The following is a 25,701-nucleotide window of genomic DNA, read 5'->3' as shown; positions in this document are numbered from 1 at the left end:
CGTAAGATTTGTCGACTTAGTAAAAGCTTCTTGAAATGTAAAACGGTGCAAGGTATTCGAAATTGTCATAAAAATGTAGATATAAGCTATCAGGAAGGACAATTAATATAAAACACATGAAAGAACAGAGAGCAATAAGAATGGAAAATAAAAACAAAAGTGCTCGGATCAGTAAGGCGTAAGGCATTGTATGTATTCTCTCCACCCTGTACTCGAAGTAGCAATGGCAGAAATAAAAGCCGCGCGGGATTAGCCGAGCGGTCTCAGGGCGCTGCAGTCATGGACTGTGCGGCTGGTCCCAGCGGAGGTTCGAGTCCTCCCTCGGCCATGGGTGTGTGTGTGTGTGTTTGTCCTTAGGATAATGTAGGTTAAGTAGTGTGTAAGCTTAGGGACTGATGGCCTTAGCAGTTAAGTCCCATAAGATTTCACACTTTTTTTAACACATTTGGCAGAGAGAAAAGGTAGTTTAAAGAATGGGATTGAGATTCAGGGTGAAAACATAAGATTTGCTGGTTACTTGGCTATCCTCAGCGAAAGGGAGAGAGAATTGCAGGCCCTATATTCGGGAATGTAGTTTCTAACATGCACATAGTAGGCACTGAGTGTTAATCTAAGAAGACGAAGGTAATGGAGCAGCAGTAATGTCATTAGCGTAAAACTTAGTATCAAAATTTGGGACCATGTACTGCAATAGTTCAGGAATTCTACTTCTTCTTAAGCAAAACATTGCATGACAGACGAAGCATGGTTATAGAAGCAGACTGTTGCAGATCGAGGGAGCATCGCTGCTAAAATAAGTCTACTGCTATAGGAGAAAGGTCCGACTCGAGAAAGAAATTCTGGGAAAGTACGTCTGAAGCAGAGCGCAAATCAGAAAATTTCCATGACATAAGCAGCCAACAGCAGTGTTCTAAAATCAATCTTTGTCTCTGAAGCAGCTGATAAATTAGTATCTAATCACAAAACAAGTAATAATGAAATATAAAAATCAGTTAAATATCAGTTTAGTATACAGAATACATTACACTTGACAAAAGGCAGTCATTCTACACGTCGTAGATAAAAGTGAAATTTCAAACTTGCTTAGATGTTACCCACAAATCTTTGAAACAGAGACTGATTTCATCTGTGAAAAGACACAAGCGTCTTTAAAGGGTCGTTATTTTCTGAAAATAGAGGAAAGATGATAAAGCGCAGCACTGACTTCGGGAAAACTTCAGAAAGAAGGAGCCGAAAGCTTTAAGAACAATCGAGCAATTGAGGCAGTTCTCACCTAAGCAACATAGGTAATTCGGCGTATCATGCAGTTGGACCAGGTACCAACAAATAAAAAAAAATTGTCCATGTCTAACCACGTCTACAAAAAATTTATAGACAGATGACATTAATTCTTACAGATGAGAAAAACTTCAATCATAGGACTCAGCTGTCACCTTTGTTGTTAAATAGTGAATTGTATAGCGCCCCGTCGTCCACCTAACGTGCCATGGGACTCACGTCTGAGACTTGACAATAAGGTTGCCGTAGTTGCGAATTCGTCTGCACTGTTCAAGTTTTTTGCAATCATTTACAAAGTGATGGTTTTTCCAATGGAGTTAGCATAAGTATTCCGTATCTATCTTGATATAAGTCGGATATATTCGGAAATACAACCTGCAACTTGTTACGAGCCTCTATAGATTGGAAAATTCAGTTCCCAATACTACCGCCGCAGATCAGAAAGCGGCAGCATGTCCCTGTAAAACGCTAAGAGTGATTATCAATATAACTGAGGCGCCAGCAGGAATTGTCAATTTAACTCATGAATTCATCGGGAAGGGCGTCACTTCAGTGTTCATGGTTGGAAGGCGTTGGCAATTTAATTATAACTCTGACGTGACAGCTTGAACCATAATTCGATCTGCTAATAACATGCATTTATTGATCCATGAATAACACATGACAATTATACACTACTGGCCATTAAAATTGCTACACCAAGAAGAAATTCAGATGATAAACGGGTATTCATTGGACAGATATATTATACTAGAACTGTCATGTGATAACATTTTCACGCAATTTGGGTGCATAGATCCTGAGAAATCAGTACCCCGAACAACCACATATGACCATAATAACGGCCTTGATACGCCTGGGCATTGAGTCAAAACAGAGCTTTGATGGCGTGTACCGGTACAGCTGCCCATGCAGCTTCAACACGATACCACAGTTCATCAAGAGTAGTGACTGGCGTATTGTGACGGGCCAGTTGCTCGGCCACCTTTGACGAGACGTTTTCAATTGGTGAGAGATCTGGAGAATGTGCTGGCCAGCACAGCAGTCGAACTTTTTCTGTGTGCAGAAAAGCCCGTACAGGACCTGCAACATCCGGTCGTGCATTATCCTGCTGAAATGGGTTTCGCAGGGATCGAATGAAGGGTAGAGCCACGGGTCATAACACATCTGAAAATGAAACGTCCACTGTTCAAAGTGCCGTAAGTGTGAAGAAGAGGTGACCAAGACGTGTAACCAATGACACCCTATACCATCACGCCGGGTGATACGCCAGTCTCGTGATGACGAATACACGCTTCCAATGTGCGTTCACCGCGATGTCGCCAAACACGGATGCGACCATCATGATGCTGTAAACGGAACCTGGATTCATCCGAAAAAATGACGATTACCATTAGTGCACCCAGGTTCGTCGTTGAGTACACCATCGCAGGGGCTCCTGTGTGTGATACAGCGTCAAGGGTAACCGCAGCCATGGTTTCAGAGCTGATACTCCATGTTGCTGCAAACGTCGTCGAACTGTTCGTGCAGATGGTTGTTGTCTTGGAAACGTCCCCATCTGCTGACTCAGGGATCGAGACGTGGCTGCACGATCCGTTACAGCCATGCGGATAAGATGCCTGTCATCTCGACTGCCAGTGATAAGAGGCCATTGGGATCCAGCACGGCGTTCCGTATTACCCTCCTGAACGCACCGATTCCTTATTCTGCTAACAGTCATTGGATCTCGACCAACGCAAGCAGCAATGTCGCGATACGATAAACAGCAATCACGATCGGCTACAATCCGACCTTTATCAAAGTCGGAAACATGATGGTACAAATTTCTCCTCCTTACACGACGCATCACAACAACGTTTGACCAGGCAACGCCGGTCAGCTGCTGTTTGTGTATGAGAAATCGGTTGGAAACTTTGCTCACGTCAGCACGTTGTAGGTGTCGCCACCGGCGCCAACCTCATGTGAATGCTCTGAAAAGCTAATCATTTGCATATCACAGCATCTTCTTCCTGTCGGTTAAATTTCGCGTCTGTAGCAGGTCATCTTCGTGATGTAGCAATTTTAATTGTCAGTAGTGTATTTTTTGAGACATTGACTAATAAAACAAATCACGATCACGTTATTTAGAAAAACAGATTACGGTCGCCACCAAAATACTGCTGGACAGTGCTGACTGATTTTAATGTTCAGTTACTGTCGGCTAGCAGTGTAATTCATCCACTGTATCTCCAAAATGCTCAAAGAAAAACAAGAACATGAACTGAGTACACGTCACTGTGAAAATAGAGATGGAAATAATATCAGCATAATCCCAAAGTAATTAATCATCATTCCAAAGACGATACGTAAGTGGTGCGTCCCCGAATTTAATGTAATTTGAAAAGAAAGAAACATGCAACCAGTTGCAGGAAAACGCATTTTACAGTAAGAGATCAACGGAAGATAAACGTAGGAATGAAAACCTGTCTCCTCAAACAACTGAAATTCCTGTCATCGATCGATCGCATTGAATCTGCTTGATGTCGCCCTAATTGTGTTGCTGCAAGCGCTGTTACTGGCTGGCGTGGAGCAGGTCTTCGCATCTGTTGCCGTGAGATGCACACATCTTCTCAGACACGATCGTGCGAAATTTTTCTAAATCCCGAGAGCTGCTGAATCAAACTCCAGCGACATGCCATAAGGCTGAAGTAAAAATCTGCGTAACAAATTCGCGGCAGACCTGAGAGTAGCACCCAGCGCGATGTCTCCAGGAGTGTTCAAAATGGTTCAAGTGGATCTGAGCACTATGGGACTTAACATCTGAGGTCATCAGTCCCCTAGAACTTAAAACTACTTAAACCTAACGACATCACACACATCCATGCCCGAGGCAGGATTCGAACCTGCGACCGTAGCGGTCGCACGGTTCCAGACTGAAGCGCCTAGAACCGCTCGGCCACATCGGCCGGCTCCAGGAGTGCCTCAAGGTCTCACACCCCTTGCTTCCCCTCAATTCTCGGTGTCTCCGCTCGGGACACTGTATTTGGTCACCAAAAAGGCTGAGCTGTCCCTCCGATAAGGGGATTGGAATAGAGCCAGAACACCATCAGAAACTTTCTCTCTCACCCGAGAAAGGCCCGAAACAATGTTCTCACGGCAAAGCAACTTTCGCGGGATTTCTTTGAATGAACGTATTTTTCGGATTGCCCTAGCAAGATGACAGGTCTTCTGGTCTCTTGATACACTTAAGTCCCATCAAACCAACCTATCTTTCATTTCTAAGACGTAAATTTGCAGATAGGCAAATTAATGACATTTCATTACCGTATTAAACTGTCACGCAAAGTAGGTAATCTGATGGTATATACCGGCATTTACATGACCGGGAGTAGGATGCGTGCATATAGTAATTATGTTCATTTCACGCAGGAGACGAGTGGGAACTTCAGGGCTGAGAGGAGTGCAATCACAATATCAGGTGGTGAGGGACTGCTGACAGTCCTGATCACTGGCTGGCGGCTTTCTCATTTGCAGTCAGGTCTGAGACCAGAGCGACGGAAGCTAGCTGATGTTACAATGGCTGGGGCAGTATTTTCGCGAAAGCCTCATGTTTGGGCATGAACACGCTAACTCGGCGCCACGGCTGTGCTATCGTTTCAGACGTTTCGGAGAAATTGTCGCAGAGCTCCACGGAATAGCTGACAGAACGGCGCCACACGTAACACCCTAATTGTCATATCCCATTGGCGCCCGTTGCCAGCAAACTTCCCGCGCAAAATCCTGGAGGAGGCTATGATAGGCTGTTCCACTGTTAAGTCAGCAGATATTTGCAGTCATGTCAGGAATTGGTGGGAAGGAACGGTATTGATGCCTTGACTGACGGAGTGTGGGAGTGTAGATGAATTTGTGGTAAGGCAATCACTGGCGAAAGCTTTGATTATTGGCGACGATTGGCAGAGCTCTGGCAAGTGGAGTGGTCGCTCTCTGGGCGCGGGGCGGAAGAGAATTTGTTGGTTCCTGGCCGTCGAAGGAGTCGGTCCGGGTACTTAGCTGCCCTTGCTGCAGAGAAGCTTGATTCGCTGTTTCATTTGTCTCTGACCATCCGGACAAACACTTATTTTCGCGCTTCGACTGGTCTCCAAGGCGGAGCCCATCTCCATGCAGACGTTATGAGCACACCCTCTTACGCCGTACTGTTGGTTATATACGCAGCTGCGGCCTATAGGGTTTGTTGATTTTTCAGCGTCCCACGACAGCAAACATACGCCTAGTTTCTATCCTTCCCATAGAAAACTGAAGTGGAAATTTTCTCAAGACGTGTACCCACTAGGTCAATGAAAGCCAACGAACGACCGAGACTAGATTCCGCCGAACGTTGGTAATGCATTTGTGTTCAGCGTCTCATGCACACCAAACGAAGGACTTGGGGCTAAGGGATTTGGCCAAGTGGAATCGCAGTTTCCTCTTACGACTTTTGACTTTTTCGCATTTTGTCGTTGCTGTAAAGTAGCGCTTTAATTCAAATTTAGCCGGTCGATGTGAAGAGGGAAGAGGAGGATTTAACAGTGTCGCATGTGCAGCATTTACTGATCACCAGAGAAGAAACGACGCTGGTGGACGACCTCTCATTTAAAAGGCAGGGAGTCGTGTGATGGGAAAAAATGTCTACCTTAAAGCTGAATCGGAATATGGGCCACTTCAAAGCTACATATTTTGAATTGGTATTAAACTGTGTAGGCCCTGAATTTCCTAAGATCTCTTTTAGGAGAGCTGTACGTGCAGTCACTCCGTTTTACTTGTTCCTCTTCGTTGTTCACGGTGAAAAGATGTTAGTAAAGACAGCAGTTTATTTTTCGCATCGTGCACATTACTTTCCAATAGCTGAGTTATTTGCCTCAAAGCGTCTTGTCCGTACAGTTGGTAGGGACTCATAAACATTCTAAGCATTCTCGTTCACGATAAAACTCACAAGCTTTATTGCTTTCTCCATAGACCACTCTATACTCTATTATTTTTAAACATAATAAATACACATTCTCATCGAAAGCAGGTGTTGCCTGCAGGGGAAACAGTGATTGTTGAAATTAAGTTTTTCAGAACAGCCCCAAGTCGCACTTTGTATGTTTTGTTCACTGGTTTCGCTCTTAGATTTAACGATCAGCTACTGTTATTTAAACTGTAAATTTCAAAGTTTCTGATGATGCTCTCGTTAAATTAGAGCGAGATCGGTCAATGAAACATACTAAGTTCAACTTCTGGCTGTCCTGAAAAACTTAAATACACACAAGTTCTAGGGACACAACTAATCACTACCGAACCAACGAACATTCGACCTGGCGTCCACACTAAAGCCAACCGCCAACGCCTCGATTGTACTGCCAGAAGATGGAACTGCAACCGGGGCCAAGCGCTTCGTTGGCTCTGATGCCGCCCACACACACTAAGCAAATTTCAGCCAACGAAGCGGTTGGTTGCCGTTCGTTGGGTTTGGTTAGCCTAGTGTGTACGCACCTTCAAGGGCAGGTGTGGCAATGTACCAGAATTGAGAGCGCTGGCCAGGAAGCTCGACGAAACGGTAGGTCCAACAAGTGGTCACCCAGACGAAAGAGTATCTTTGTGTGTGTCCAGGCCCTCTGTGGCAGTTTACTAACTTGCGAGGCTTACACCTCTCCATTTTTCTGAGCCTTCTGTTCCGTATTGTCTGAACTGGAAGTTCAATCGACCTGTCCTACGGAACACTTCTGTCCTAACTAAGCCCCAGATTAGGTTGGCAGGGACGAAACCTGTTTACTCCTGCCAGTGCGATGAACTGTGCTTATGAGCTGCAGTTAACGTGGCTGGCCATGAGAAAGGGTGATTCATCCTCGAATTTGGAGGATTCTGCGAGTAAAAAACAGTAAGATGCAGAAGATCTTCTAAACTCAAGTAACGACAAGTTTCCCCAGTATCAGAATAGAGTTCCAGTAAGTGCACTGCTGTTCTTGACCACTCATGTACTTAACTGTGAAAACCATTTGATCATGGAAAGCAAATACCGTCTGAATCAAAAGATAGAATGTAGGTGACCGGAAAAACGTATGCAAGTCGCCATATAAACAGAAATAAAAATATGAGAAGACTACCTGACACAGGTCGTCGACTCATCTTCATGGCCTCTGATGGTGTCTTACAGAAGGACGCGAAGTTTTGTGCAGAGAAATTAGGCATAACACGGCAGCCTGAAGACCCAAAAACGGTAAGATACAGACGTTAGCGAGGATGTCTGTATGCTTTCAAGCTACTCTTCATCTATGCGTTTGCATTATGTGAAGAAAGTAAACACGTTATCAATAAAACCTATGGGCCCCCAAACTACCTCCTGCCTTCAAGAATAAGAAACAGAAAATTTGCAGCTCCAATATCAAACAATCGTCGACCAAATGCAACTGACTTCCACACAAGCATTTATGGGTGGATACAGCACAGGAAAACAACGCCACAGACTCATTATTGATTCAAACCGACTCGAAGGCTTGCAGAGCGTAAGACCACAGATAAATGGGCCTGGGTTTAAATTCCCAATAGATCGTAAGATTTTTGTCCTTAATCAGGTTGCAGAGTACTAGAAAAAATAATGCTGCATTGTTCGAATATAGTATTAGTGTTACAGTTTTTGACACAGGCAATATCAAAGCATAATGTTGCAAAGCGATTCCAAATAAAATGAGCACGTGAGTTCGGAACTGACGAAGGTGAATGGTGGACGCTGGTTCATTGGGAGATTCCTAAGAAGGTTCAGCTCATATATAAGGGAGACCACATACAAAACACTTGTCGCCCAATCTTGAGTACCGCTGAATTGTTTCGAATCACCACCAGATCGGATTAAAGGACATCAAAGTAATTCAGAGATTTGCTACCGGTAGGTTCGATAAAAATGAATGATAAGGAAATGGGAATCTCTGGAGGAAAGGCCACGTTCACGCAACACTGTTGACAAGTTTTAGAGAAGAGGCATTAGCGGCAAACAGAAATATAATATTGACACCATCGTACATGTTGCTAAAAATGGCTCTGAGCACTACGGAAATTAACTTCTGAGGTCATCAGTCCCCTAGAACTTAGAACTACTTAAACCTAACTAACCTAAGGACATCACACACATCCATGCCCGAGGCAGGATTCGAACCTGCGACTGCAGCGGTCGCGCGGTTCCAGACTGAAGCGCCTAGAACTGCTCGGTCACAGCGGCCGGCGTACATGTCACGTAAGGACGGTGAACAGAAGAGAAATAAGGGCTCTTGCAGAAGCATGTAGACAATCATTTTTCTATTCACTTCATTTGCGAATGGAACCTAAAAGGAAATGACTAATAGTGGTACAAGACATCATCAGTCCTGCACCTTACAGTGGCCAGAGTAGTATGTCGCAGATGCAGATTTACCCGAGGACATACTTCGTTCATGAGGAGGTCGTCGTAGAAGGGGATGTGGAAGTAGTTTCAGTGGCCGGAGGAAGGCAAGGAATACTCCTTCAGTAAAACAGTAATAAGTACACTACCGCGGTGTCCAAACTAACCTATGGCTGGACGGCAATTCTCCTTTTATTCTTCCAAAATTTAAAAATTCTGACGTCAGACACCAGGTGTGCAGTCACTTCTGTTTTGAAGAAATGTATAGTGTCAAAAGGAAGACTACCTTGGTTTGACAGTTTTATTACGTGAGAGACTTATTATTTCACAGCTGATGGGTTTAGACCACCACTGCTCATCTTCAGAACTTCTTTCGATTCTAATGAAAATCAGTTAACTTGAGGTTGTACTTTTTATTTTATTTTGATGATAATATCGTACATGAACTATCAACTTGAAGATAATATTGTAATACCTGCAGGTATCTCTTCCATGTGCTTGGAATCGAATGCTTAAAACACTGTGAATGCCATAAGATCAAGAAATGTGGCAATAATGCGTCTGCCACACAATGGATAATATGTGTCAAACACCCTCCACCCTCTGCGAGGCAGAGAATATTGTGTTTGACACGAATTTCCGAACTGTGTGGCAGACGCAATATTGGCGCCTTCCTTGATGGAAGTACAGCTTCAATTCTTACGGCACTGGATTGACAAGGCATGCCCTATAGGTCCCTGAATGTTAGACCACATTGCCTTGAAATTGCTAGTCAGTAACGATATAAACACAAAAATAAAAAAAATTATAGCTGCAAGAAACTGAGTCACTGGATTATCCCCTAGGTAGCTGACAACCCATCTGAGAGTATGGGCTTGGCTACCAGGGGGCCCAGCCTTTGCAGCACTACTTTCCTTACTGTGTTGCAATCCTAGACTTCCACTTCTGTCTTTCCATCGAATGGTCTTTCTGGTGCAGAACCTGTTTGCACCTGGTACATGATTTACCCTAGTTTTCTATTTCACTTCTGGCGCTCTCTACAGCTTTTCATTAATACATACATTGTCCCCATTTGACCTGCCACTACTTTTCCAAATGTCCGAGAAGTGAGGATCGTGCAGGGAAGGTCACCCACTGTCACGCCAATTCCACCTTTGTGCCTTTCCATCTTAGTACCCTTCCTTCCAGGTAAGGTAATACGCTCAAAATCCAGCACGGTAGCCATCCCATTGAGGGGGCGGGGGCGAGGGGTGGTCGTAGAATACGTGCACGGTTGTAGCTCCTAATTATGCAGGGATCGCACTGTTGGTGCCTCAGCTGTAACTTTCCCTTGTATGCCAAGGATTACGTGCTGATCATAACAGGGGCATGGGCACTCTAAGCAATGGATTGCTGGCCTGGTAGCCATCGCTGAGGCTGTGTGGCGCCCCTGTTGAGAGCCCTAGTTCGGAATGGGTGGGACCATGGTTGATGACTCGTATATGAAGTAAATAAAGCTTCCTCCCACTACTGGTCATATGGCTCCAGCAATCTCTTCAGGAGGAAAGAACTCGTTCAATGCAAGGACCCCAAAATATTCCCTTCTCTGGCCATGGCGAGGGAGAAACATCAGGCCTGATGTGGAAATATCAAAGACCTTCTCGGTTCAACCAAGGATCCACTAGGTCTGACGGCACCAGCTGTGTGCAAGATCGGATGCGAATGTGGGATGCAACATATAGGACAGACGCATCTCACAGCGCCGCAGTGAACACATTAGGCATGTACGCTTGGGTCAGACCAACAAATCTGCTGTGGCGGAACGTAGTATTGACGAGAAGCACACCTTCGATTTCGAGGACACACGCAAAATATGCAGTACAAACGGTTTTTGGGACTCGGTAATCAGAGAGTCCATAGAAATACGATTACACGACAACCTAATCAACCGCGACAGTGGCTACCATCTCAGCACAGCCTGGGAGCCTGCAATCAGGGAAATCAGAGAAGAACGTTCCGTTCCACCAAGGGCCGCGGACGGAGCAGACAGAGACGGACGCCGGGACTCGAACCTCGCGCACGCGTCCCCCCCCCCCCCCCCCCCTCCTCCAACACCGACCGATCTGGGCGCATCGGGCGATTCTGCGGGCTCGTGACTGGCCGGCCGCGGGAAGCGGAGAGCGGTCCAACAGAGATATAATCCCTCGACCGACGATATCCCGACACTTCGCCTGCAGCCGGCCGTGGTAGCCGAGCGGTTCTAGGCATTTCAGTCCGGAACCGCGCTACTGCTACGGTCGCAGATTCGAATCCTGCCTCGGGCATGGATGTGTGTGATGTCCGTAGGTTAGTTAGGTTTAAGTAGTTCTAAGTTCTAGGGGACTGATGATCTCAGATGTTAAGTCCCATAGTGCTCAGAGCTATTTGAACTTCGCCTGAAGACGATGGAGACGCATTCCATCGAAACGTTGCTACGAGACGACGATGTTACTCGGCTGACAACCCGTGAAGACTTCATATATGAAATTCGCCGAGTAAGCCTGCACTCGCATATGGTTCAAAGAATCATTTTCTATCGTAGCCACGTCTTGCAGTCTGATGATGAGCTGTGCACCAACTTAGAGTGATGGTGTGTACACTTCGTCCATCACGTCCATTGGGGGCAAAGTACAAAAGGGTCGCTACTGGGTTGCTTCATCTGGGCTATTCAGAGTGAATTATTGCTTGAAAAGGTAAAGAGGATGGTATAATGATGTGATGTGAAACCACGTGTGTGTCCCCCATGCAGTGCTTCAAATGTGTGGAATTTGGGCACATGTCCCACTCTGCGATGCCATTGCAGCCTGTAGGGATCGTGGACGACTGATGCATGTGAACAGTGCTAGTGCTACCCCTCTGTCTGCATCAACTGTGGAGAGCACTATTCTCCCTACTCACCAGACTGCACTGTCTTTTAGTGAGAGAAAAAATAAGACTATGAGATTCTGGACAGACTGACATGCCAAGAGGCGAAGAAAAAAATGAGAATCTACATTCTGTGTGCATGACAATGTCATACGCTACAGTTTGAAAAATGTCGCCCTCTCTGCAGGCAGTATTCTCGTCTTCTTACGGCTCGTACAGCAAGCTTTCAGGGCTGTTACACTATGGGAGCAATGGCTCTCCACCCACTGGGGGTACTGATCCTCATCCTTCAGCTGGAGACACATCACCCTCGTATGGCTTCTCATGCCAGATGGGGTCTCTTGGGAGACTCCCCTCAAAGGTTCCTGCCGACCTGCAACCAGATAGCGGCCAGTCGCAGGAGCGACAGGCTGCTGGTCATAGTGCTTCACAACCTTCGTCAGTCCCTGAAACTAATTCAGAGAATCCCTCCCAGTCATCCAAACCTGCTAAAGAAAATAAAGACAAAAAGGAAGACTTCAAAGACGAACGAAATTCCGGCGGCTTCCACGCCATCAGATCCCAAACGTTCTGCTTCTGTGGCCAGATGTACATGGATACTCTGCAAATCACATTTAAGTGCCTGGCAGAGGGTTCATCGAATAACCTTCACAATTACCTATTCCAATCTTGTACAGCGCGCGGAAAGAATGGACACCTATATCTTTCCATACCAGCTCTGATTTCCCTTATTCTATCATGGTGATCGTTTCTCCCTATGTAGGTCGGTGTCAACAAAATATTTTCGCATTCGGAGGAGAAAGTTGGTGATTGGAATTTCGTGAGAAGATTCCGTCGCAACGAAAAACTGCTTTCTTTTAGTGACGTCCAGCCCAAAATCTTGTATTGTTTCAGTGAAACTCTCTCCCCTATTTCGCGATAATACAAAACGTACGCCCTTCTTTGAACTTATTCGATGTACTCTGCCAGTCCTATCTGGTAAGGATCCCACACCGCACAGCAGTATTCTAGAAAGAGGACGGACAAGCTTAGTGTAGGCAGTCACTTTAGTGGATCTGTTACAATTTCTAAGTGTCCTGCCAATAAACCGCAGCCTTTGGTTAGCCTTCCCAACATTTTCAGTGAGTTCATTCCAGTTTAAGTTTTTGGTGCTGGCTACACCTTAATACACTCACTGTGTCAGTAACAACAGCTGGTGTGCAAACTGCACTACAATTCTGCAGCTTTACAAAGCCTTGATCCTGTCATGTCTTCATTATGAGAGTCTGGCATATGGTTTGGCATCACCCTCAGCATTGCGGGTATTGGACCTGATATAAAACTGTGGGGTCCGACTTCCAGCAGGAGCTTTTCAAACTAGCTCTGTGAACAGCCTACTCACAGAGGCTGTGGTCCCTCCACTATGGATCAGGCATCAACAACTATTCTGTAATGCTATACAAATTTGCAGTTCCACTAAGCATCCAAACTATTGCCTGTTTTCCTAGTAGAGCTGCCAACTTTCCACAACAGAGAACCCTAACTGGGGTCATAATTGCTGTTACACTACAGTGTCTCTACTCTGAACTCAAACTTCCCCCACTGTTACCACTTGTCAGGCAGTAATCACATACACTTACATGGCATTCACCATGGCCTCCAATATATCTAGATTTATCTTTGGACTAAAAGATTCAGTTGACCCCATGGTGTTTTGCTACCTGTTCCTGGCTGTCCTTCATGCAGTTCCAGGTTCACAAGTGGTATACACTGACGGTTCAATGGCCAATGCACACATGCGAAGTGCAGTGAACTATCCTCCTTGCTGAATGGATGCAGTGTCTTCACTGATGAAATGATGGCTGTGAAACGAGAACTTAGTCGTGGCCATTCTTGTACCAGCTAGATGTTTTTAATCTGCAGCGACTGCCTGAGCTGCCTTCAGGCTATAGGCCAGCCCTAACCTTGTCACCTATTATTCGTCATACTATCCAGGGTCATCTTGATGACCTCAGTCAAGCTGGAGGGTCAGTCATCTTTGTTTGGATCCCTGGACATATTGGGATCTCAGGGAGTGGACATTCTGACCAGTTGGCAAAGTTCGCTACCAGGATGCCACTTCAGGTTCAAATGGCTCTGAGTACTATGGGACTTAACTTCTGATGTCATCAGTCCCCTAGAACTTAGAACTAATTAAACCAAACTAACCTAAGGAGATCACACACATCCATGCCCGAGGCAGGATTCGAACCTGCGACCCTAGCGGTCACGCGGTTCCAGACTGAAGCGCCTAGAACCGCTCGGCCACAATGGCCGGCTGCCACTTTAGGAAATGGGGCTCCCAGAACTGGACCTTCGGTCGACTTTAGTTATAAGTTGTTGGATATCTGGAATTTGGAATGGTCCATCCTGGACTCACCACACTCGGGGCAATAAAGGAGACTATGACCATGTTCACACTTCTCACAGGCATTCCACTGTCCTTTGTTGGCTGCACATTGACCACACTTGGCTGAACCACATCCACATTCTCCAATGTGAGGACCCATCTTACTGTCAATATGGTGCCCACCTGATGATGAACCACGTCTTACAAGACAGACCAAATTTGGCTGCTTTGAGGCGATCTCTTAATCTTCCTGACACATTCTCTGGTGCTAGTAGACGATGCCGAATCAGCTACTCCAGTTTTACGTTTCACCCACGAAAGTGGTTTCTACTAGTCTCTGTGAGGTGGGACACTTTGGCCTCATTGAGTGCTTGAGGCTGTGACGGGGTACCCCTCACTGCTCTGGCTGAGTGGTCCCATAGCGGCCCTTGCCCTGTTGTCTGGCCTGGCCCCTACTCTTCCCACCTTTTTATTCTCATTGTTCTTTTATGTGTACCGTTTTTATTATTGTATCTTCCCTAACCTCTAATCATCTTGTCTGTGCTGCTCGTTTTCTTGGAGTAAAAGATGGTGTGGTGGTGCTGGTAGGATGAAGAGGGTCCATCTCCCACCACATACCATGCTCCGGGGACCTTCAACTCGACTCTGGGCAGAGCGGCTCGCCAACCTACCTCCCTCTCACTCCTCCTGCACTTCTTTTTGATTTAACCTCTTGTCTCATTGTGTCTTGTTTAAAATCACACTTCCCCAGATTTGCCTTTTGCATCCTTCTTCTGAGGATTATTCCTGTTTCCTTGCATAGAGGATGAATGGACCGATAACCTTGCACTTCGTCTATTTAACTCCAACAACCAACCAAACAATGGAATAAATAAATTGCAGGCGATATCCCAATGGATATTCGGTGTATAGCGGACTACACGAAAAACATCTGCAGATTATTATGCATAGTCCAAGGGACTGTATGCTATAACATCTTGTGTAAACAGAAGTCGCCCTTGTAGCAATCTCTGATGTTGTCAGCTATTAACAGGTGAAACCGATAGTGTGTGGAAAAAACATTCATAATGCATTTTAATTTCACGTGGTGTTGCAATGCTGCCGGCCGCTGTGGACGAGCGGTTCTAGGCACTTCAGTCCGCAACCGCGCGACTGCTACGGTCGCGGGTTCGAATCCTGCCTCGGGCATGTATGTGTGTGATGTCCTTCGGTTAGTTAGGTTTAAGTAGTTCTAAGTTCTAGGGGACTGATAACCTCAGATGTTAAGCCCCATAGTGCTCAGAGCCATTTGAACAATTTTTTGTTGCAATGCTAGGATAAGGACTTCATATTTATTAGTCGGTTGTTAAATTCCTTAGAACATTAAAGAATTTTCATTTGCAGGATCCAATAAGGAAACGTGCACGGGAAGCGCAGGAGCGGAGTAAGAAATGTCAGGAGCAGCGGCAGCATCTGCTTCGAACTGCCTTATGGAACAGCTGGTGCGCCAAGAGCAGAGCACTGTGCCAGGAGCCAGAGATTGGTGGCTCGATATCTGAGTCAAATGAGACTATAAAGTCAGAAACAAGTGAGCTGCTATCGCTCCCACAGGCCGCAGCACATCGTGCTTCTGACAGTTCCCCTGTAGTCGGAGAATGCAGTTGTGCAAGCAGCACCTTCCACAAAGAAGACAGTTCTAGCGAGCCGTTGGACTGCGCCTCGAGCAAATCCAGTGATTGGTCAGGAGAAAACGACATGGTGAAAGCACACTCTGAAAGCAATGGCGTCGAAGAGTCTTCCAATAGCTTTTGCGTCACCAGTTTTGAAGACTGCACTCAATTGCATGACACGTCGTGTGGAAACAGCTGTTCTGACTCAGAATATTCTAGCAGCGACGAGTCCGATTTCAGCTGGTCAGACTACGAGGGATCTGACGAGTTCGACGAGACTGATGAGTGATCGTGACACCCCCTCATTCATTTGCACTCTCCAGTGTGAGGGTAAGTAAAATATATTTTCCTACTTCATTGAAAGGAGTGTTTTTAAGATCGTAGTACATTGGCTGTGAGCGTAGCTTTGCTGAGGTTGTCGATACTCATCACCAGTGACAAACTCTTAGGATCTCGGTAGGTTGCTTTCTAAATTCCCTTATGGCTAGTCAGATTTAGGTTTCCCATGATTTCCCTAAATCGCTTCCTATGAATGCCAGGGCATTGTTTGAAAGCACAATGCCCCAGTCCGAACTTGAGTTCTCTAATGACCTCGTCGTTGATGGGACGTTAAACCCTAGACTTCCTTTCACAGTTAATGTTCCATAGATCATTTGTGCGACCAGTTTTTTACCGAAATGACGTGGAACCAGTCAGCTTACAGGATACGGATAAATGATCAGTTTTAACACTAATGAACTTCTATTTTGTAATTCGAATTTTGCAACTACACGTAAAACTAGGTTTCTTTCCACAGACAACCACGTTTAAACAAAGATTCAGCTGGGAAATAAGAGGATACGTCCAGAAGGAATCATCTTACATTGGATTTAAAACCTCAGTTATTATTGGGTCTCAGTCTTCAGCTTACCGCGATTTCAGAATTTTTACGCCAAAAGTGTTTCGGTTTTATTTACATACAATTTACTTGGGTGCTTTTACCTCCCGTCACATACTCTGGAAAAAACTGCTTTTTCTTTCATGATGATGTCAAAGGGGCTCACAGCTCTTTTGTGGGTACATGTGTGGCGTGCATGGGGCCCAAAGCTGCTGCAGCCTATGTTCTCTTCCAGGCTGCGTTCCCTTCCCCATACCCACTTCTTTCCGTCCTTCATCTTCCCCGTCCTTCCCCCTCCCCCCCTCTTCCTCTCTCGGTGTTCCCTCCCCTCTTTCTTTCTCAGTGTTTCCTTTAATAACAACCCAGCTATTCCCTCGTTTTCGCTGTTCCTTCATGACCTTATGTTACCTCTCTCAATTTTCTTTACGATTTTTCTGATCCCCTTTGGGGTTTGACATCCTTTCCTAAATTGTTTCCATAGCATGAGCCATATGGTGAAGAACTCTCTCCCTAGTGTCTATGGCGTGGATTCCGCTTCCTCCTTTCCTCCCCACCAAACACACTCCCCCACCCCTCACCCCAACCCTCGCTGGGTCATCAGGATCGTAGCCAGTCCTTGTGTTGGGACTCTTATGTACTAATCTGGCTGAGCCCCCTGACAACACAGAGCTCACTCATCCAGTATCTAAGCTGTCACCACCTCATTTTTGCCCAGGAGTGTTTCCTTGTCTTTTTGGGCATCAATAATCCCAGTAACGGCAGCTGTGCCAGGTGGCCCTAGGCACGGCTGGGTGACGCCTACGAGGTGAGCCCCTGATGGGAGTGGGTGATACTGGGGTGGACGCTTTGTACATAAAGTGTGCTAAGCTCCATACTTCTGGCTGCTTTCCTGTGGCCATACCTTCAGACACGACTGGTTCTCTTGCGGTTCTTACTTTTGCTTGTTTGGCCTTCCCTCCCTGGCAATGCCATGGGAGGATTGCCAGGCCCGCCAGTTTGGGTGAACACTTCGTTTGTTCTGGGACAATGGGGAGACTTAAACCACTATGAAACTGCTTTTCCTTTTTTTGTAGAACATATTGAGGATAAGTTTGGTGAATTTCATTCCCTTTGTACTATGGTATCTGGTTTCCTGCTCATTAAAACGTCTTCCGCCAGTCAGTAGGGTTCCCTCTGTGCTTATGAGTGCTTAGGAGACATCCCAGTTAGCATTACTCTTCAACAGACGTTAAATATGGCCCAGGACATAATTTTCCTTAGGAAGCTCATTCTTCAGTCTTATTAGGAACTCGGGACTAATCTGGCATGGTGCAGCATTCATTTCGTCTGGCGAGTCCCAAGAGGTCCTAAGGACAAGTTAAAGTTATGGTTAAGGTTGTGACATGAAGCCTATATCCTAACTCCACTGCACCCTTTCCGGTGTTCCCATTTCACTCACATGTCTCTGCCTGGGGACTGGGTGTTTGTGTTGTTCCCATCATTTCATCTTCATTCGAGACTGAACCATGTAAGGATTGGAAATTTTTATGGACGCTGATAACCATGCAGTTCAGCGCCCCACAAACCAAATATCATCCTTACCATCACCACTCACATGTCTTAGTGCTGTGAGTCTAATCCAGTTGGTAGCAACTGCAGCTGCCGTCTCAATGTATGAAGTCCTTGCACCTTATCGGTCAAGCACGTGAACTGTTCTGGCCCACATTCTCCTAGCCCGCCAGATTTCCTGATCTATAAAAGGGAAAGGAAGATTCAGGAATTAAAGTCTCGACCGTCTATCCTACTTTGAGGCCTGACAGAAATTCGATCGTCTCTACCCAGTATCTTTAAAGTTTACTTTTGCTTCTGTTGCGTCCTTTCCTCCTCCTCATTCCTACTTACTTCCATCCTCTCCACCTTCCCTTTCCTCCTCTGTCGATTGCCATTACCTCCTCTCACGGAACAACTCCTCAGCTGAAGAAGAAACACTCTTCCTGTCATCTTCGAGGCATGGGACTTCATCTAGGAAAACCCCCCTCTGGCGTCTCCAGGGTAAGAAAAATGTTACTTAGCCTCAAATGGGGGACCCAGACTTTATGGGTTTCAAGGCCACTCGTTCTTTCAGTTCCTGATAGTGGTGGTGGTGGTGGTGGTGGTGGTGGTGGTGGTGGTGGTGCGCAAGTCTCGAGATGAACCCACTTCATACATACCAGGGGGTGTCTCCCTCTCCCTGTTAATCAGGGTCCAATCTTATCACTCATGGATTCTGGCCAGTTTGCGTCCATTCGGCCTATTATGACTCCTCCCATGTCACTGTAATGTATCGCAGGAAATTCGTTTCGTGGATACTGATGCGTCGACTCTTCGTGGTATAAAAGACTTCTGTGGAAGCGAGTCAGTCCTCGACAAGCCTACAGTGGTGTCTGTGCATTGTTTCACATGGTCATTGTTAGTTCCTGGGTTTCTCTTCACACTGTGCTGGAAGTGGCGGCTGTTCAGCTCCATTTAGACTCTGCTGTAAGGATACACGGTTTCCATTTCCATCCAGACCAGCCTCTAAGCTTCCTGCTGTTCTTACCCTTGTTAGACAGTTCCCTTCCTTCTCGTTGGGAATTTCAACGCCCATAACCCTGTGTTGGGTGGTACTGTGAGGAGTGACCGCTGGGGCAAGATTGTTGATGAACACAGCTAGCAGGGATTGATCTCTGCTTCTTAAATACTGGAGTTCCCACACATTTAAGTGTGGTGCATGGCACTTGCTCAGTCACTGACCATTCAATCTGTAACCCTGGATCTCCCCCCCCCCCCCCCCCCCCCCCCGGTCATTCAAAAGGGGTGTGCTTGACAATTTTTGCAGCAGTGGTCATTCTCCTATCGTCTTACTTTTCATCATCACTCGCCTTGATGCCCTCCCATGTGGGCCTGCACTAATGCGGATTGGGATGTTTTTTCATCGGCTACCACCCAAACTGCTCTACCACAACACAGCATTGATGAGTCCATATGGAGTTCGAATGACACCATCCTTTAGACAGCTGCTTCAAAATTTGCCTCTTCCTTAGTTCTCCTTGATGGAAGATTATCGCTTGGTGGACCCCTGAAATTGCTGCAGCTATTAAAGACTGCCATCGTGCACTCCAGTGAGTGCACAATCAAAAGCTTTAACTACTCAGTGGCTAGCCAATGTCATCTGTTTGCCCTTTGTAACAGTCTCTGGAGCGAGAGAGAATTCCATTCCCAATGGCGAGAAAATATCGGTATTCTATTTTTGGAATTGGAAGTTTAAGGTTGCATTCGATCCTAGAATCCTAGGATCTTTTGACTTCGACTCAGTGCGGTTTTCGATGAGGCCGCTGCGCTGCAAATAATTTAGTCCACCTGGAGTCTCTTGCTGCAGTGTTCTTCGATCGCTATAAAGCTTACAATATCACATCCTTGCCACCTCACATGACCGGGGCCTCCGTGGCCCACTCTGTTTTTATCCAGAACTTTCTTTCATGTCCAGGTACAGTTTGGCTCCTCCCATAGCACCTCCCATCTGCTGGAGAATGGAATTCTGCAGGGTGTATCTCTTTTTTTTTAATGACTATCAACTGTTTGGTTGCGGCTGTGGTGTCTAAAGTGCCCCCTCTTTCCAAGCTGATGGCTTTTCCATTTATTTTTGATAGTTTGTGATGGGCATTGCTGAATGCAGACTGCAGGGAGTAAAACACAGAGCGCATTCTTGGGCTCTCACTTATGGCTTCCAATTTTTGGCTGTCAAGCCCTGCATTATACATTTCTGTCATTGTTGTACAGTCATCCTTATTCGGATCTGTACTTTAATGACCAGTCCAGTCCCTCAGTGTGGTTTTTTTGTGATTGGTCTCTGACGCCTGGTTGATACGGCTTCCCCATCTTCAATTAAACCAGACATGTTGGTGACACCTCAATGCTCTTCAATGCCTAAGCAACAACTGGAGTGTGAATCATTCTACTGTGCTAAAGCTCTAAAAAGCATTGGTCGAGTTCTGTCTAGATTACACACACGGCGCAGCATCACCTTTGACGTTACAGATGCTGTACCTGATACACAGTTGTGGGGTATGGCTGGCATCTGGCGCATTTCAGACTAGCCCCATGATCAGCCTCCTAGCAGAGGCAGGGATTCCTCCATGGCAGGTTCTGCGCCAACAACAGTTAATCGCTTTTATGTTAAATGTCCACTGCTACCTGGAGCAACTGAACTACCATCTCCTTTTTATAGATACGGAGAGCCACCTCCTGCAATGGCGGCTGAGGTCTAGTTAGGATCGCCATCTGAATGCAGTTCCTTTCCTTTCCTTTTCTTATTCCTCTATCACCTGTTCTCTGGGCCTGCTCGTGTACACATCCATGGTGCATTTCTATTCCACAGTTTTGTCTTGACCTATCACAAGACCCAAAAGACTGATTACAATCTGAGGCTCTCCACCACCAATTCTTGGCGCATTTTGGTGTTCAGAAATAGTCTACACAGGTGCTTTCAGGGTTGCTGGCCATGCTGGCTTTGATTATTCACATAGGAAGTAATGAACAACCCTTGCCAGATGGTTGCAGTGATTTCACTGCAGAGATGGTAGCCATCGCCCATGTTCTTGTTCATATCCGTCCTGCATCAGTTAGTCAGTTTCCACTGACGACCACCACCGTCGTCTGCCAGTTGCTTTCCCTGTTATCACTGCCCCCCTCCCAACTCGATTCATTACTCTCGTCCACCCATTCACATCTGTGCTGAACACACACACACACACACACACACACACACACACACGAGCGCGCACACGAAGAAACAAATTATTGCGTTCACAGGTTGGTAACGCTCACACCTTCACAGAAAACAAACTAATAGACAAAAATGTTGCGCTGAATGCTGAAAACATGAAACATTACTAGCTGATTCTGTGAAGTTTTACAAAGTGAGGTGGAACTGGTTTCAAAAAGACTAAAAAATTGTCAAGGGTGAATTTGAAACTGTTTCCTTAGACCTCACTTTCCTGTAACAGCGAAATAAAAAACAGTGGTTTGCGGAGTAGGTGAACAAGAGGTGGTGTGTTCATTGCAGTTAAAAGCTATTTAAACACAGTTGAGATCGATACTGCGTCGGACTGTGGAATAGTCTGGATAAAGCTGTCAATCAGACAAGGACTGACCATTGTGTTAGGATGTTTTTATAAACAACCAGCATCCGCTACAAACGTCGCAGAACGTTTCAGGGAAAGTCTTGATTACATAGGAAGTAAATATCCAAATTATCCATTAGTTAAAGGTTGAGAGTTTAATCTAGCATCCATTGACTGGGAAAACTACACGTTTATCGCAGGAGGCACAAGTAAAAAGATTCGTGTGAAGTTATTCTAGGAGCGCTCTCAACATACAACCTTGAGCAATTGGTTGGAAAACCAACTCGAGATGGGAACATATTAGATATCTTGGCGACAAACAGACCTGATCTTTTTGAGGAAGTTAATCTAGAAGAAGGTATTAGCGACCATAATGTCGTTGTGGCTTCTATGTCAGTGGAAGATGAAGAGAAAAAAAAACAGCGTAAAGTTTTCTTGTTTGGAAAAGCAAATAAGTGTCATTAATGAATATCTTCATAGTGAGCTCCAAGCATTCACCGCAGGACACAAAGATATTGAGCATCTTTGGTCGGAATTTAAATGTATTGTCCACCATGTGCTAGAGAAGTATGTGCCTAGCATAAGTATAGGGGAGGGAAAGGATCCACCACGGTGCAAAAAACATATTAGGAAGTTGCTGAGAAAGCAGAGAATTTTGCACAGTCGTTTTAAACGTAGTCACTGCCCCGCTGACAAACAGAAATTATGCGAAATGAAAGCAGCGATCAGAAGAACAATGCGACACTCTATTAACGAATTTGAAAGCAATATTTTATCTGCAGATTCTAAAAATAACCCCAAAAAATTTTGGTCGTACGTAAAATCTATGAACGGTACAAATAATTCAATACCTTCTCTTGCTGACAGTACGGGTAATGTAACTGATGATGATAAACAGAAGGCCGAAATTCTAAACCTAGCTTTCAAAAACTCGTTTGCGATAGAGGACTGCAGCACCATTCCCCCTTTCAATTATCGAACAAACGAAAGGATGGCTGACATGGTGTTTAGTGTATCTGGGATTGTAAAACAGTTAAGATCGTTAGACGCCAGAAAGGCATCTGGCCAAGACTGTATCCCCGTAAGATTTTATGTTGACTATACTACAAATTTAGCACCATTCTTATCCGTTATCTGTCAGAGATTATTGGAATGGCGTCAAGTTCCACGGGACTGGAAGAAGGCAGAGGTCATAGCTATCTATAAAAAGGGTAGAAAATCGGATGCACATAATTACCGGCCAATTTCACTGACATCGATTTGTTGTAGAATTATGGGACATATTTTGTGTTTAGACATAATGACCTTTCTAGACTCTGAGAAGCTCATCTGCAGAAACCAGCAAGGTTTTAGGAAATAGCGGTCATGCGAGACACAGGTGGCCCTCTTTGTGCATGATATAAAACAGGCTCTAGATACCGGGTACCAGGTCGATGCCATATTTCTCGTCTTTCGAAAGGCGTTCGACTTAGTTCCGCACTGTCGCTTGCTACAAAAAGTGCGCGCTTACGGTCTATCCGATGATGTATGCGGTTGGATAGAAAGTTTTCTAACAGACACGTAGCAATATGTCATCCTGAACGGGGTAACTTCAATAGAAACAAGAGTAACTTCAGGTGTGCCCAAGGGCTTCGTAATAGGTCCTTTATACGATTTACATAAACGATCTTCAAACGGCTCTGAGCACTATGCGACTTAACTTCTGAAGTCATCAGTCGCCTAGAACTTAGAACTAATTAAACCTAACTAACCTAAGGACATCACACACATCCATGCCCGAGGCAGGATTCGAACCTGCGACCGTAGCGGTCGCTCGTTTCCAGACTGTAGCGCCTAGAACCGCACGGCCACTCCGGCCGGCCGTAAACGATCTGGTTGATTGTATTGACAGCGACCTTAGACTGTTTGCCGATGATGCTGTTGTCTACAGGAAAGTAGTATCACACGAAAGTTGTGAACAAATCGATGAGGATTCGCAGAAAATGAATGCGTGGTGTAATGAAGAGTAAAGAATAAATGATCAGTCTTTTGAAGCGGTAACATCAGTCAAGTATCTGGGTGTGAATATTCGAAATGATCTCAAATGGAATGATCAGGTTACACAAGTAACGGGTAAGGCGAACTCTAGATTGCGGTTTATTGGTAGAATCCTGAAGCGATGCATTCTTTCAACAAAGGAAATAGCTTATAATACGTTAGTTCGGCCAGTCTTAGAGTATTGTTCATCTGTATGGGACCCTTACCAGTTGGGTCTGATTCAAGAGATTGAGAAGGTCCAAAGAAGAGCGCCAAGATTCGTGACTGGTACATTTAGCCATTGCGACAGCGTTACAAATTTCATAGAAAGTTTGAAGTGGGACACACTTGCAGATAGACGACGCGCTAAACAGAAGGGGCTGCTCACTAAATTCCGAAATCCAATCTTCACCGAGGATGTAGAGCATATATTATTACCACCAACTTTCAAATCGCGTAATGATCATCATTCAAAGATAGAGAAAGTAAGAGATCGTACTGAGGCGTTCAGACAGTCGTTTTTCCCTCGCGCGATCCGCGAGTGGAACAGGGGGAATACGATTTTGGCGCGAATTGTGCCCTCCGCCACACACCGCTAGGTGGCTAGCGGAGTATATATGTAGATGGAGATGTAGAAGACGCAAGCACCACAAGTAAATGGTAGGTAAATGAAACCGAAACATATCTGGTGTAAAAATACTCAGCAATTGCAGTGAGCTTAAGACGGAAAACCAGCGACAGATCATAACACATGCTGTGAAAGATGACGATCCAAACATACATCTGATTTAAAACTTGTTTCTACCTATCAGATATTTTACGTTGTTGGATAAATCATCAAAAATATTTTGATGCACATTAAACTCCTTGTGACTGACAGCTTTAACAGTAGATACTAAAGGTAATTTTTCCTTCTAATGTTACACACCGAAGGGCCAAAGAAACTAGTATAGGCATGCGTATTCGTATGCAGAGATATGTAAACAGGGAGAATACGGTGCTGCGGTCGGCAACGCCTATATATGACAATAAGGTTCTGGCGCAGTTGTTAGATCGGTTACTGTTGTTACAATGGCAGGTTGTCGAGATTTACGTGAGTTTGAACGTGGTGTTACAGTCAGCGCACGAGCGATGGGACACAGCATCTCCGACGTACCGATGAAGTGGGGATTTTCCCGTACGACCGTTTCAACTGTGTACCGTGAATATCAGGAATCCGGTAAAACGTCAAATCTCCGACATCGTTGCGGCCGGAAAAAGATGGTGCAAGAACGGGGCCAACGACGACTGCAGACAATCGCTCAATGTGACAGAAGTGCAACCCTTCAGCAAATTCTTGAGATTTCAATGCTGGGAAATCAACAAGTGTCAGCGTGCGAACCATTCAATGAAACATCATCGATATGGGTTTCCAAAGCCCAAGGCACACTAGAGCGTTCTAGATGACTGCACGACACAAAGCTTTACATTTTGCCTGGGCCTGTCAACACAGACACAGGACTGTTGTTGACTGGAAACATGTTGCCTGGTCGGACGAGTCTAGATTCAAATTGTATCGAGTGGATGGACGGTTACGGGTATGGAGACCTCTTCATGAAGCCATAGAGCGTGTATGTCAGCAGGGGGCTGTTCAAGCTGGTGGATGCTTTGTAATGGTTTGGAGTGTCTGCTGTCGGAGTGATATGGGATCCCTGATATGTTCAGATACGGCTGTGACGGGTGACACGAACATAAGCATCCTGTCTGATCACCTACATCCATTCATGACCTTTGTGCATTGCGACAGACTTGGGGAATTACAGCAGGACAATGCGACGCCCCACGCGTCCAGTATTTCTACAGGGTGGCTCAAGGAAGACTCTTTTGAATTTAAACACTTCTGCTGGCCACCAAACTCCCCAGACGTGAACATTATTGAGCGTTTCTGGGATGCCTTGCAACGTGCAGTTCAGAGAAGATCTCTGCCTCTCCTACTCATACAGATTCATGTACAGCCTTGCGGGAGTCATGGTGTCAGTTCCCTCCAGCTATACTTCAGACATTAGTCGAGCACATGCCACGTTGTGTTGCGGCACTCCTTCGTGCCCTTGGGGGCCCTCTACGATGTTAGGCAGGTGTACCAGTTTCTTTGGTTCTTCAGT

This window comes from Schistocerca serialis, chromosome 3, assembly GCF_023864345.2.
Source record: "Schistocerca serialis cubense isolate TAMUIC-IGC-003099 chromosome 3, iqSchSeri2.2, whole genome shotgun sequence".
In the NCBI taxonomy this organism is placed as follows: domain Eukaryota; kingdom Metazoa; phylum Arthropoda; class Insecta; order Orthoptera; family Acrididae; genus Schistocerca; species Schistocerca serialis.
Note: the sequence above shows the minus strand (reverse complement) of the source record.